At 41.3% G+C, this 13,278-nt stretch overlaps 1 long non-coding RNA gene across 1 annotated transcript; it reads right to left on the reverse strand.

The window, feature by feature from the left end:
- Positions 1–9,616: 9,616 nt before the first annotated feature.
- Positions 9,617–11,551, reverse strand: LOC123327656. The gene is made up of 2 exons (XR_006542292.2): positions 10,450–11,551; positions 9,617–10,130 (listed from the first exon to the last, which is right to left on the reverse strand). It is a non-coding gene; the product is annotated as an uncharacterized LOC123327656 (long non-coding RNA).
- Positions 11,552–13,278: the final 1,727 nt, after the last annotated feature.

Genomic DNA, 13,278 nt, shown 5'->3' on the forward strand with positions numbered 1-13,278 from the left:
CTCTCCCACCTAGCTTGTCCCTTCAGGTGCCATCTTTAGTCAGATGAGATAAGTTGAACTGGATTCCCTAGCAGGGAAGTGAACAATACCCCCACAGAGCTTTGGCCTCAGAGGGGCTGGAGGTGGGGTGGGGGATGGGAATAGTTTGGGGTTCAAAAGAGGCACAGCTTCACCCTGGGGGCAGGCGGATTAAGAGTGACTTTTTCCAGGACTTCCCTGGCAGTCCAGTGGTTAAGACTGCGCTTTCATGTCAGGGAGCGCAGGTTCCATCCCTGGTCAGGGAACTAAGATCCTGCATGCCACGGGGCTTGGCCAATAATAGTAATAATAATTTTTTTTTAATTTTTTTTTTCAAGAGTGACCTTTCTTTTCTACCCTTGGCCCCAACCCCCACACTTACCTATACTCACACTTAGAGATGAGGAGGGACAGCGGGACACACCCCGTAATAACAGCAGGTACTATTTCTTAAGCCCTAATGTGCCAGGTTCATTTCCCTCTCACAATTGACCTTAAGTGAGTGTCCCTGCCTCACAGAAGAGAGAGCTCTGTCTGGGGAGCTTGAAACAACTGGCCCTCATTAGTTAGTAGGTGGTCAAGTTGGGGTTTGAACCTATATGGCTTCAAAGCCCATATTCTACACTATTCCATCAGTTCATTCCCCAAAGTCTGCCCATGAGGAAATACAAGTGGGTGACTTTTTCCATAAATAAGAATTCACATCTTTTTAATTTGGAGACTGTGTTCTTAGCTTTCTGTGTGTGTGTAACTGTTGATTCTTTTCTCAAAATCATGGTGATGGGAGATAATCATTCTCTCCACTTCCCTCTACTTCTTTCCCCCTCCCCCATTCTCCTTCTCTCACCTCCTTCCTCCCCCTCCTCTCCTCCCCCTCCTCCTCCTCTATTCCTTCTTCTCTTTTTCCTCCATCCTCTTGTTTTAACTTGGCCAAAAAATACTCACACCAAAACAAACCCATGACAATCCTATTTTAGATCATGTTTCTGTTAATTTTTTTTTTTTCTTGTTCTATAAATTTGAAAAGTCTTGGACCTCTACTTTATATGAAGGCACCCTTTGTAGTTTAAATCTGTCATAGCTCTGGAACCCAGGGCCACATCCATAGCCTAGGAAAATTTGATTTAGGATTTGCTGACAGAGAACATTTGGTTCAAATTTGATGATAAACTGTAGCTAGGACTCCTAGGGACATTTTAGTGAGAGGGCATCTCTTTTCTAAGCTGTAGCCTCTCGTTCCTTTGGGCTAATTCACTTCAGTCATGTCCGACTCTTTGTAACCGCATGCACTGTAGGCCCCTCTGTCCGTGGGATTCTCCTCCAGGCAAGAATACTGGAGTGGGTTGCCATTTCCTCCTCCAGGGGATCTTCCTGACCCAGGGACTGAACCTGTGGCTCCTGCAGCTCCTGCGTTACAGGCAGATTCTTTATCACTTGAGCCACCTGGGAAGCCCTCTTTTCCTTTAAAATTTCCATTTTTTTCCTTCCTAGATTCTCTGGCTTCTTGAATTGACAGCATGTGCAAATCAATTAATATCTTGCTGAGACCATGCTTATTTTTGTTTTATACACAGTTATTTTCTTTGTGTAGTAAAACCTGAGTGTATTTTTTTTTCTGTTTCAAGCATTCTAATGATTTTTACAAACAGTGTGAAACTGTATTAGGCTGTATTAGGCATGATGGCCCCCTTACATGTGAATGAAGCACAGCAAATTGGGGACTGACTGGGAAAATCTGCAGCCTGATCAGCAGCCCCCACCTCCGTTGCTGACATCACATTCCATCATGTTGAGTAGCCACGGACAGAGCTGCTGGTGACACCACCCCTCTTTTGAACTCTGTCTTCCCTTGGACTCAGGGCAACTGCAAGCCTCAGAGCCACGCCTTCAAACACAGCCCTGTCTGCAGAATCCCAGCTCCAGGCCTCTGGAGTGTCTCTCAGCTCCAGGTCCTTTAGTTTGCTTTATGGGTGTACTAAATCATTCCACACACCATGGAGCAGAGGAAAAGGTTGATTTATTAGACCTACCTGCTTGGTACTTGCAGAGTGAGAGTCCCATACTGAATGATTTTCTCTCTTCACATTTTTTCTTTTTATAAGTTTTAAATGTTTAAATAAAATACCCATGGAGTATCCCTTAGATGCAGACCAGGGGTATTCTAGTCCTGTCAGACCCTTCTTGATGGTTTCCTAGGGATAACAAGGGTCACTTGCTTTCTCTCTCCATCTCTCCTCTTCGTTTCACCTTCCTCTTTCTCATTGCCCTCTTCCCCACCTCCCTTTGATCAGAGAAAAAGGAAGAGTGCATTCATTCACTGACTCATTCATTGCTTGCCATTTGTTCATTCATTCATTCCAAGTTTTCTGTTAGGTGGCACAGACCCAGCAGTGAACAAGACAGTCAAGGTGCTTGCCCTCTCAGAGGGTGTGACCCAGAGGGTAAGGTCATGGTTACATGGGCATTTACAATGTAGAATGGTGAGTGCCAGGGAGGACCACTTTCTCGAGGGTCAGATGGGGCTTCCAGAAGGTTTCCCCTAGGCTGAAGGCTGAGCCCGTAGCACTGGGGAGTGAGTGACTATGCTGACTACAATTCCCAGCTGACTACGCTGGATTTTCTCAGTTGTTGGGTCTAGTTGCTTTCTGTGCAGTAAACAGTCTATTTAACCAGTACCTTTTTTTCACTCATCAAAGTAAACTCTAAATCCTGCTTCACAAGGGCAGAATGGGAATCCAACAGTAAGAGACTGTAAGCAGAACTGGATCCTGACATTTCTGAGGAAAATGACTGTGATGAACACCTGCCAACAGGGCAATGGGTTTGGATTTGGCAATGAGAAAATGGATTTGAATGAACGCAGACATTGAACGGAGATGTGGAATTGATTAAACCTCATGGACTGAGGTCACAAAGAGTCAGACTAAGCGACTTTCACTTCACTTCAGCTAAAATTGGAGTTGGAACAGGCCTGTAGAGGGAGCTCTCACCCCCCACCAAGCATCTTCAATTACTCTAAAAAGGAAGCTATTAATGCCTACCTTACCTTTCGGCAGGAAGGTGTTGCTTACTTCACTATCCAGAGGGAAGAAGAAATGTTTTGTCTGCCAGATGACAGCCAATCAGAGACTGGCAGTTCAACCAATAAGAAGCCTCCAAACTTTGGATTCTCAGCCTCCTCCAGTGGACTCTGGTTATTTCAGCTCTCCCCAAGTCCCTCCTTTTCCTATTAAAAACAAATACCTCTTTCTTGTTCTCTGGACTGCCTATGCCCTGCTGTAACTGGCATATCCTGAATTGCAGTTCTTCTGGCTGTTCTTGATTAACCTGGCTTTTGCTGGTTAAATAACTGGCTATTTTATTTTTGAGGGTGACAGAGGTGTTTTAAGTAGCAGCCATGATGTCACAAAGCAGGTGGAGACATGACTCTACTTGAGAATACACCATCAAAGTGGCAGCTTGGAGCTGTTTAGGCTTGACATAGGCTCCCTTGGAGAATGGAGACCCAAGGCAAGTTTAAGTATGTAAGTGGTTCAAGTTGAAAGTGGAAGAGTATCCCAGTGAAATACCATAATTTGAGTAGGCAAAGAAAGATTAAGATAAAAGTGTGTGCCTAGGAATGACAAACCTAGACAGCGTATTAAAAAGCAGAGAATTACTTTGCCAACAAATGTCTGTATAGTCAAAACTATGGTTTTTCCGGTAGTCATGTATGGATGTGAGAATTGGAACATAAAGAAGGCTGACTGCCAAAGAATTGATGCTTTTGAATTGTGTTGGAGAAGAGTTTGAGAGTCCCTTGGACCCCAAGGAGATCAACCCAGTCAATCCTAAAGGAAATCAGTCCTGAATATTCATTGAAGGACTGATGCTGAAGCTGAAGCTGAAGCTCCAATACTTTGACCACCTGATTCTAACAGCTGACTTATTAGAAAAGACCCTGATGCTGGGAAAAATTGAAGGCAGAAGGAGAAGGGCATGACAAAGGATGAGATGGTTGGATGGCATCACCAACTCAATGAACATGAGTTTGAGCAAGCTCCTAGAGATGGTGAAGGACAGGGAAGCTTGGCATGCTGAAGACCATGGGGTCTCAAAGAGTTGGACATGACTGAGCGACTGAACAACAGAAAGGAACAGAGTATACGACTTCTATACAGTAAAGAGGATGTTGCACTGGGTAAGAAGGAAAGTTTGCCGCTATCAAATAGCTTAACCAGAGCAGAATCAAAGAGAGGGATAAATCCACTGAAGCTGTATACAATTCACCCTGAATGGGAGACTACAATAATACTTGGCTATTAAATTTATATCATCTTGCCTAAAAACATTGCCTTTGGCTTTGAATTATCTGAATGATCTTGCCCTGAAGTCACTGTTCCACGTTCTGTAAGTGCCCAGGAGCCCTAGTAGTCCAGGCAGTAAAATGTGTGTGTGTGAGTCACTCAGTCATGTCCAACTCTTTGCGACCCCATGGACTGTAGCCCACCAGGCTCCTTTGTCCATGGGATTCTCCAGGCAAGAATACTGGAGTGGGTTGCCACTTCTTTCTTGAAGGCAGTGAAATAGCTTTAAACTAAGGTGGTTCAGGCCAGGTCTCTCCATGCCTCTGTAATTTACTGCTGCTGCTGCTGCCGCCGCCAAGTCGCTTCAGTCGTGTCCGACTCTGGGCGACCCCATAGATGGCAGACCACCAGGCTCCCCCGTCCCTGGGATTCTTCAGGCAAGAACACTGGAGTGGGTTGCCATTTCCTTCTCCAGTGCATGAAAGTGAAAAGTGAAAGTGAAGTCACTCAGTTGTGTCCGACTCTTAGCGACCCCATGGACTGCAGCCCACCAGGCTCCTCCTTCCATGGGATTTCCCAGGCAAGAGTACTGGAGTGGGGTGCCATCGCCTAGCAGCACCCAAAACACAAGCTCCTCCGATCCTGTGTTCTTTCATAATCTTATCTCCATAGCACACTGCTCTCCTCCCTGCACCTGCCAGCTTCCTTCAAAGGTTAACCTTCACAGCTTGCAGAAACAAGCAATTGTAACATTCATAAGCATTAGTCATAATGTGAGGATAAGGGTGCTTGACTGAGCTGAGATGCTGGACACCAGCTAGGCTCACCATAAGCTAAGGGTCTGGCTTGAACATTTGTGATTCAAATTCATTCATTCACAAGTTATAGTGTGCCTGACGAATGCCATGAATCTTTATGTCACCTGAGACTAATTGCAAATAAAATATTAAATATACAGCAGTTCTGAGTCTATTGTAATTTGAGTGGAAGTGCTGTGAAAACTTGAATGCCATAGCTTTTCACCTTCTTCTTGGTCACAGACCACTCTGAATGTCTGGTGAAAATTTGGACCCATTTTCAAAAGAAATACACACCAATATGCTTATGATGTTTTGCATATAACTTCAAGTTCACACATCTTCTGATGTACTATAGATTCCCTTATCCAAGGGGATTTATAAGTATGTTATTAATTAAGAGTATCTTTTTACATTTAAGTGAACATCACAATGTAGATTTGTACATTTAGCACCATCTCAGTGATGTACTATACATAGGAAAGAATACATGTATATAGAAAAGCCTGGAAAGATATGCACTAAAATGTAAATATTTGGATGATGAGATTGTGGTTGGTTTTTATTTTCTTCCCTGAATTTTGTTTTGTTTTCCCAGCTTGGAAATATTTTCACTAATTTGCACAAAAATAGCTGTTTCTTGTGACGTTATAGAAATACTGAACAGAGCTTTCAAATGCACTGAGTCACTTCAGTCGTGTCCGACTCTGTGTGACCCCATGGCCTGTAGCCTGTCAGGCTCCTCTGTCCATGGAATTCTTCCAGCAAGAATACTGGAGTAGATTGCCATTTCCTTCTCCGGGGGATTTTTCCCAATCCAGGGCTCGAACCTGGGAAGCAAATCTAAAAAGACACTCTAGTGGACACTCCTTTTTGATGGCTGCTTCATTCACAGTATTTAGGCGTCTCTGGCCTTATGTGATTCATACCATGAGAACCTTCCTCTGGCCTTCTGATTGGTTCATGGAGGGGAGGGGCTTGACTCAGCTAAGCCAATCAGTGTGCTCCCCACAAGTTTTTTCTGAATTCTAACAAGGAGCCAGTTTGCGGTGACAGAAGCTGTGAATGAGGTCTGGGGGTTTTGAAGCCGGGAGGGGGCATATTACCTGCTGGCCTGTAAATGAGAGAGAGAGACAGAGAGACACCCGATAGTTCCAGGAGTCCAGCTGCTCCCCAGTCCTTCTAGCATTTTGTTTTTTTCAATCCTTCCTTTGATTGTATACCTTTGACAATTACAATAGATTTCCTTTTTGTCTGAACTAGTTAGAGTTGGGTTTCAGGCACTTGAAGCCAAGTCGACACAATTAGCAGAAGTATTATATTATATATTAAATGCATTATATTATATATAATATATAATGTATGTTATATATTAATATATGTATATTTATAACTACTCAAGAATAAAATTTGACCCAAGCTGTGAAAGAAATGAAATCAACAGTATTTCTTGACACAGAAAGTGGCTGGCTTAGGGTGCCTGGCTCTGTGCAGGAAAGAGGAGGTTCAAAGATCAGAAACAAACCAGCATGATTGGCTCAGGTCCTTAGATCGTTCTGTTCCTTTAGGAGGTAGAACTTGTCTTCTTGGCTCTGTGCAGAAACAGACAATAACAGGATTGTTCAAACCCTGGTTATAACCATAAAAATTACAAGTCTCTTCTCTCACTTATGAGTGTGATGCTCAGGATAACAAATTTACAAGTGAATGAAAGATAAATGTATTTTCCAACTCAATGAGCTAGAAATTAATCCCTGCATTAATTTGGCAACATGAAGATATATGAGCTCTGCTAAAGAGAAAAATCTCAGCAAATTGGTAGAGATACTCTACAAGAATAATCACTTTACATGTGAGTTTGTGTTCTCCATAGAATATCCAGTTCCTTTTCAGTACATCTTTAGTTGTGATGAAAGTAGTGAAAAAATACTGAGAGACATGGCTTAACTGTCTTAGGAATACTTCACACTCTGAAATTTTAGAACAACTTTTTAAAATTAAAATGTAATTCATCCAAGCAAAAGCTTCTTCAAATCCAGTCTTATCCAAATCCCTACTGAAAGTGTGGAAAACTGTATTTTTTTCCATGGGCAAATGTGTATTTCTATTGAGTTTAGAAATGATCTGGCAAGGATAATATTGTAGGTAGGCCATGATGGAGTCAGTTCCACCTCTGGAGGCTGGTTAGGGTGGCACAGTCAAGGGGAAAGAGTTTACACCCAGACTGACTATAAGATAATGAGACCAATTTAAATTTTTTTAATTCAATATACTATAACCTGCATATTCTAAGTGAAAGCTATGCTCACATTTCTTGAAGGTTGAGAGATATTTCTTATCACAATACTTTAAACCAAGACTTTGAGCCATTTGCCTGATATCTTTAGATGATTCTGGATTTATAGCTATGAAATCAGTATTTTCAACCAGGCTTCCAAACTAGTTAGAATCTCAGTGTTTACTTTATTGTGGGTTTTTGTATGAATTACTTAATTACTTTTCAGAAGTGCACCAATTTTATTCCTATCAGCAGAGTAAAAGTTTCACTATACTCTCTGCTGGACATTAGCCCACTTTTATGTCTTATGTTTTCATGTTTTGTTTGTCACGAAAGTGTCAACAGTGATGTCACATTGATTCAATTCAAATTTCTTTGGTTATTTATGAGGATTAAAAATTTTTCATGTTTTTAGCTTTTGGTAGAGCTAAGTTCTGAGAACTAACATGTTTTTTGCACATGTTTTACTTTTCTTTATTGATTTATGTAAGTTCTTTATGTAGCAAATCTTTTACTGCCATTTCTGATGCAAATATTTTCCCCATTTGTTATTTACTTTTAAATTATGATTTTTTTTTTTTTACCTCAGAGAGTCTAATACTTTTTTCTTTGTGATTTCTCCCACTGAGTTTGTCTTTAAAGTCCTTCCTCACCCTCAAATCAGAGTCTACTTGCATAATATAACATAAATCTTATCTATTCATTGGAGCATGGAGGCCTATTTGGGGTCATAAAGCAAAATCATTTTAGTTTATTTATTTTTGTAAAATTGTAATACCGTTGATTTACAAAGTTGTGTTAGTTTCAGGTGTACAGCAAAGAGATTCAGTTATTATATTCTTTTTCAGATTCTTTTCTATTATGGGTTATTATAAGATATTGAATATAGTTTCCTATACTATACAGTAGATCCTTGTTGCTTATCTATTTTAAATATAGTGTGTATCTCTTAATCCCAAATTCCCATTTATCCTTCTCCCTCTTCCCCTTTGGTAACTGTAAATTTGTTTTCTATGTCTCTGAGTCTATTTCTGTTTTGTAAATAAGTTCATTTATATCATTCTTTTAGATTCCACATATAAGTGATATTGAACAGTATTTTTTATTTATGCCGTTTTTAAAAAGAAAGAAAAGAGAAGACGAGAAAAGAGGCCATAATAAAAGGGCAAATATCCGTAGCCCTGAGATTCAAGCGTGTTGGTTGGATCTGAGTCTCTGGGTAGAAGAGGAAGCTGTCAGAGACTTGCCTGTGCCCTCGTGGTGCTCCGGGGTTTCAGCCTGGTGTTCTGACCCCAGTCAGGAAAATACCTAGAGGCCTGGATTTGCTCACAACAGCCCCAGCACAAGTTACAACTGAAACAGGAATCTCTCCTATCTCACCTGACCATCGCAGGGATTAAGTGCCCGGAAATCCAGGGATGAAATGACGGGAAGCCTTTCTGGGGAGGGAGGTTAAGCGTGGGAGGCTGGGAAGCCTGATTCCTTACGTCTTTTCCTTCTGCCCCCACATGCACCTTTCTCCCTTATGACCTGCCACCAAGCCATGGACACTAATGTATAAGGAATGGGAAAAGGGGGCATTTTTAGATTCCCACTCAGCCCAAACACACTGCAGTTTTTCTCTTTATTTCCTTGAAGCTAAATTTACACGAAGAGGTAGGACACAGTAAAGCTCAAACCAGGTATAATATAGGTCTTATTTCAGGAGAATCTCCGCACGAAAGGCTTGTGTCTAGAATAAGAGTTTAAAAAACAAAAATGCCCTAAATGAGGAGCAGCTGTTTCTATTATGTTTAATCAAACCCTTAGGCCAAGAGTTCAGATGTTGCACTCCCATGGACTCCCAGGGGAACCCCAAAGTTATGATGTGGTAAGCATATCTAATGAATGAGGAAAAAAGAGTATTATTTCCTATATGTTGGCTGTGGAGGCATAATTTAGAAAAGGGAGCAACTGACAAGAAATCAGAAGTTTCTAGAATCAATTCAGCTACTCTGTGACCTAATCTAAATCAATCTGCCTCTCTGAATTTCAGTTTCCTGTATATATTCCTATCCATATAGCTATCAATACAGAGGGCTAATGTAACATATATGAAAGCATTTTTTAACATTATATGGAACTATTAAAATGTGCAGCATGGTATGTTCAACTGAAATAAAAATTTACCTCTGACTCCTAACCTATCCAGTCAAATAAACCACTGTCTGCAGTTTTAATTTGCAAATTCAAAAATATTAATTTAAAACTATTTTAATTTTAGCATGTATATATTTGAACACCAAGTAATATACATAAAATCCTCTTTGAAGATGAATATCAAGACACATAATTATTAATCACAGTTTAGCTGGCCAATGCTATTAATAAATACCATTTATAATTATGGAAACTTTTTACCTTGTAATCACTTTAGTGAGAGGGAGACTCTGGATGCACAGGTTAATTATTTTCGGAATGAGAATGGTAATGTCTGATTCCTGTTTTTGTTGGGATATATGGATGGCCAGTCCATTCACGCTGGTGCTCATGAGGCTGAGGTCAAAGATTTGCTTTTATGACAGTTAGTGTTGCCGTGTTCTCAAATTGGCCTGAAACAGTCTAAGATGGACAGGTTTCTTCTGATCCATCATCTTTGCTAGAAAAATTAAACAGGTTCCCTTATTGATGGTGATTCAGTGCTCTGGTGTCTATCCATGCTTACGTGGAGGTCAAATAATGATTAGTATAAAAGAAAAGGGATCACAGGACCTGGAAAGAAAAGACTTGTGTTAAGGAAACAAAAGAACTGTGTGCATTTTGGGTAGAGTAAATGAGAACTGGGTTTCCCACCTCTTTTTCACATCATGGCACATCTAGAAATGGTTAGATTTGGGTAGCACTCTGGTGTTGACTGGAGGGAATTGGGGGCCCAACCCCACTGCTTGTGGCCTCATGGAGAGCTGAGGGCATCTACTGGGAACTCTGCCTCAGCAAGCAGGCTAATCTCAACACATCCACACATTCCAGCTGGCCCTCTCTACCCTCTAAGTCAGCTCTTTCACCCCATCATCTCATTTCTATGACTTACATCTCTACCCGAGTTGGAAATACTTGAGTTAATGCTGTATTTTCCCTTAGCTCCTTTTGGTGCATTCAACTCAGCAAATATTTACTGTGCAGAGCACTGTTTTCCACTGATTGAAATCAGTCATGGAACCAACTTAAAGTTTTGGCTTCTGTCCTTCTTCTCCAGTCTCATGGCCAACACCCCAACCCATCCCCCGGGCACTCGTGGGATGACTAACAAGAGTTTTGCCTTGCATTTCTTCCCCTATTATATAGTCAGAGGCAGAATTCCATTCAGATGTTCCCCATTTCCTGCACGCCACCCATCGGCCAAATCTATCACAGAGGCAGCAGGCAGGGAGCCCAGGGAGCTCAATTCACAGGGATCAGCATCTCAGAAGATGGAGTCTGCGGCGACGATGGGCGGTGAATTGCGGGGGAGGAGGGCAAAGGGAGAAGAATCAGCTCACTTGCTAATTAATTTAGAAAGAAATGATTTCCTCATGTTACTTTCCTTTTCTGAAATGCCCGAGGGAGCTTCTCATTGCCCTTAGAGTAAAATAAAAATTTCTTCCCAAATCCTCAGCAGCTTCAGTCCTCGCTTGCCTTTTTGGATATGCGTGCTGACCCTGACACTTGCTGCGCTACCACCAGCCCGTTATTTAACATCATGGGACCTTTATTTCCTATTATACACACAGGGTACAAGACCTTTCTACAACGCAGATCTGCTGAAAGGGCAGCCTGATCTCTGTGCTTTAGATCTGCTCTGCTATTTTCTGCAAGTTCCACTGTGGCTGGAGCACAAACCCCACCTGAAACCTTCTTTTTAATCAGGTCTTCACTGATTTCTCACCTCCTCCACATTTAGCCCCTCTGTGTGCTGGTGAGTTTTGGTATGTTAGAAGAATTTGAATTGAGAGTTATTTGAATTTTTGAGTTTGGGCTGCCATGATGACAGGCATTATGGTATTCTTGACTTCTGACTTCCTTGAGGTAGGGTACTACTTTATTTTCTTTTTAAAAAATTCTTATTGGAATGTAGTTGCTTTACAATGTTGTGTTGTTTTCTGCTGTACAGCAAAGTGAACCAGACATACGTATACCTCCTCTCTTTTGGATTTCCTTCCTGTTTGTTCGATCACCACAGAGCATTGAGTAGAGTTCCTTGTGTAATACAGTAGGTTCTCCTTGTTTTTCTATTTTATACATAGTATCAGTAGTGTATATATGTGTCAATCTCAATTTCCCAATTCATCCAACCCTCTCCCGTTTTCTTCCTTGGTGTCCATACCTTTGTTCTCTACCTCTGTGTCTCTATTTCTTCTTCGTATTACTTTTTTGCTTACCTTTATAGCTGCAATGGTGGGATTGCTTAAGGGTTATCATGATCATTGAGTCATCACATGATTCACCTCTTGATCATCGAATCAGAGTTTCAATCTTGTTATAATTATACAACACACTCAGGAAAGATCATCTGATAAAGACTGAAAAAGACTGCAGTCATTTTAAAACTAAACTAAAGTAGGTTACACAGCCTGGGAGGAATAATGGCCTATTGATCAACTGACAGTGTGTATGCTGTTTTGAATACCTTAACCATCACTTGCTTCTGGCCCATACTAGTCTAAAGCCTTGAAGGAAAATAAGCAGGTATGGGAGAAAAATTAGGTTTGGAAAGACCTTGGGATTTCTTGAGTAATTCGTTATGGATACGGCTCCCCCTAGTGTACTGAGCAACACAGGTACCCCAATGTGCAGAAGCTGAGCTCAAGTTCAAGAGCTGAGTGTTCTTATCTCCAAACACCAACCTTATCTGAACAACTTGAGATCTCTCTCTTGCCACTGTTTTTCTTCCTACTGTTTAACAAACCACAGACCAGAGAAGACGAGGGGCAGATGTCTTGCACACGATTTGATTTGAGCACCGTTGTCATGGAAGTACTGAATTGATTTGAGGGACCCAAATCAAATTAAAAGGCACAGACAATTTAAAAAGATTTTTCTCAGGAGGGAGGGAAATGAAATTAGGGAGAATAAGCAAAATTAAAAGATGACCCTTGTTAATTATTTGATGTTATTTGCCTTCATCTTCTATTTGCCAAAATGTTAATCATCTGTAAATACATTTTCCTCAACAGGACACATGGACAGTGCTGTGTTTTTCAGTTGATAAGCTGTGTCCGGCTCTTTGCAACCCCATGGACTACAGCACACCAGGCTTCACTATCTCTGAGAGTTTGCTCAAACTCATGTCCATTGAGTCAGTGATGCCATCCAACCATCTCATCCTCTGTCGTCCCCTTCTCCCCTTGGCCTCAATCTCTCCCAGCATCAGGGTCTTTTCCAGTGAGTTGGCTCTTTGCATCAGGTGGTCAAAGTATTGGCGCTTCAGCATCAGTCCTGCCAGTGAATATTTATGGACCATTGGAAGACCAAAAAATGAACCATAGCACAGGGAAAGAGACTCCTCCAATGAGGAAAAAATGACTTACATTAAAACAGTGCTTCTCAGAGCATCATCTCCAGAATACTAGTTCCACAGGCTACTGAGTCTTACTCAGTAAGAGTTTCACAGCAACTAGTTTTGAGAAATGAAGGATTTGATAAAATAAACTGATTCTTTTAGCTGCAATATCCCTTTAGGCCCTTGGCATGCTCTGAAAATGTCACTGTGCTGTGTGGCGAATGTCTTTGAACTTTGGCATTTCAACAAATTAACACAGGGCTTTTCTTCCATGTGCATCTCACACACCTGGCTTGTGAATCATCCTTTGGGAACATGCACTGGACTAGAATTTCATTAACTTTCAGTCAAAGACAGAGAACAAATAGGAAAGTGTGCCAC

This window comes from Bubalus bubalis, chromosome 10 (assembly GCF_019923935.1).
Source record: "Bubalus bubalis isolate 160015118507 breed Murrah chromosome 10, NDDB_SH_1, whole genome shotgun sequence".
NCBI lineage: Eukaryota > Metazoa > Chordata > Mammalia > Artiodactyla > Bovidae > Bubalus > Bubalus bubalis.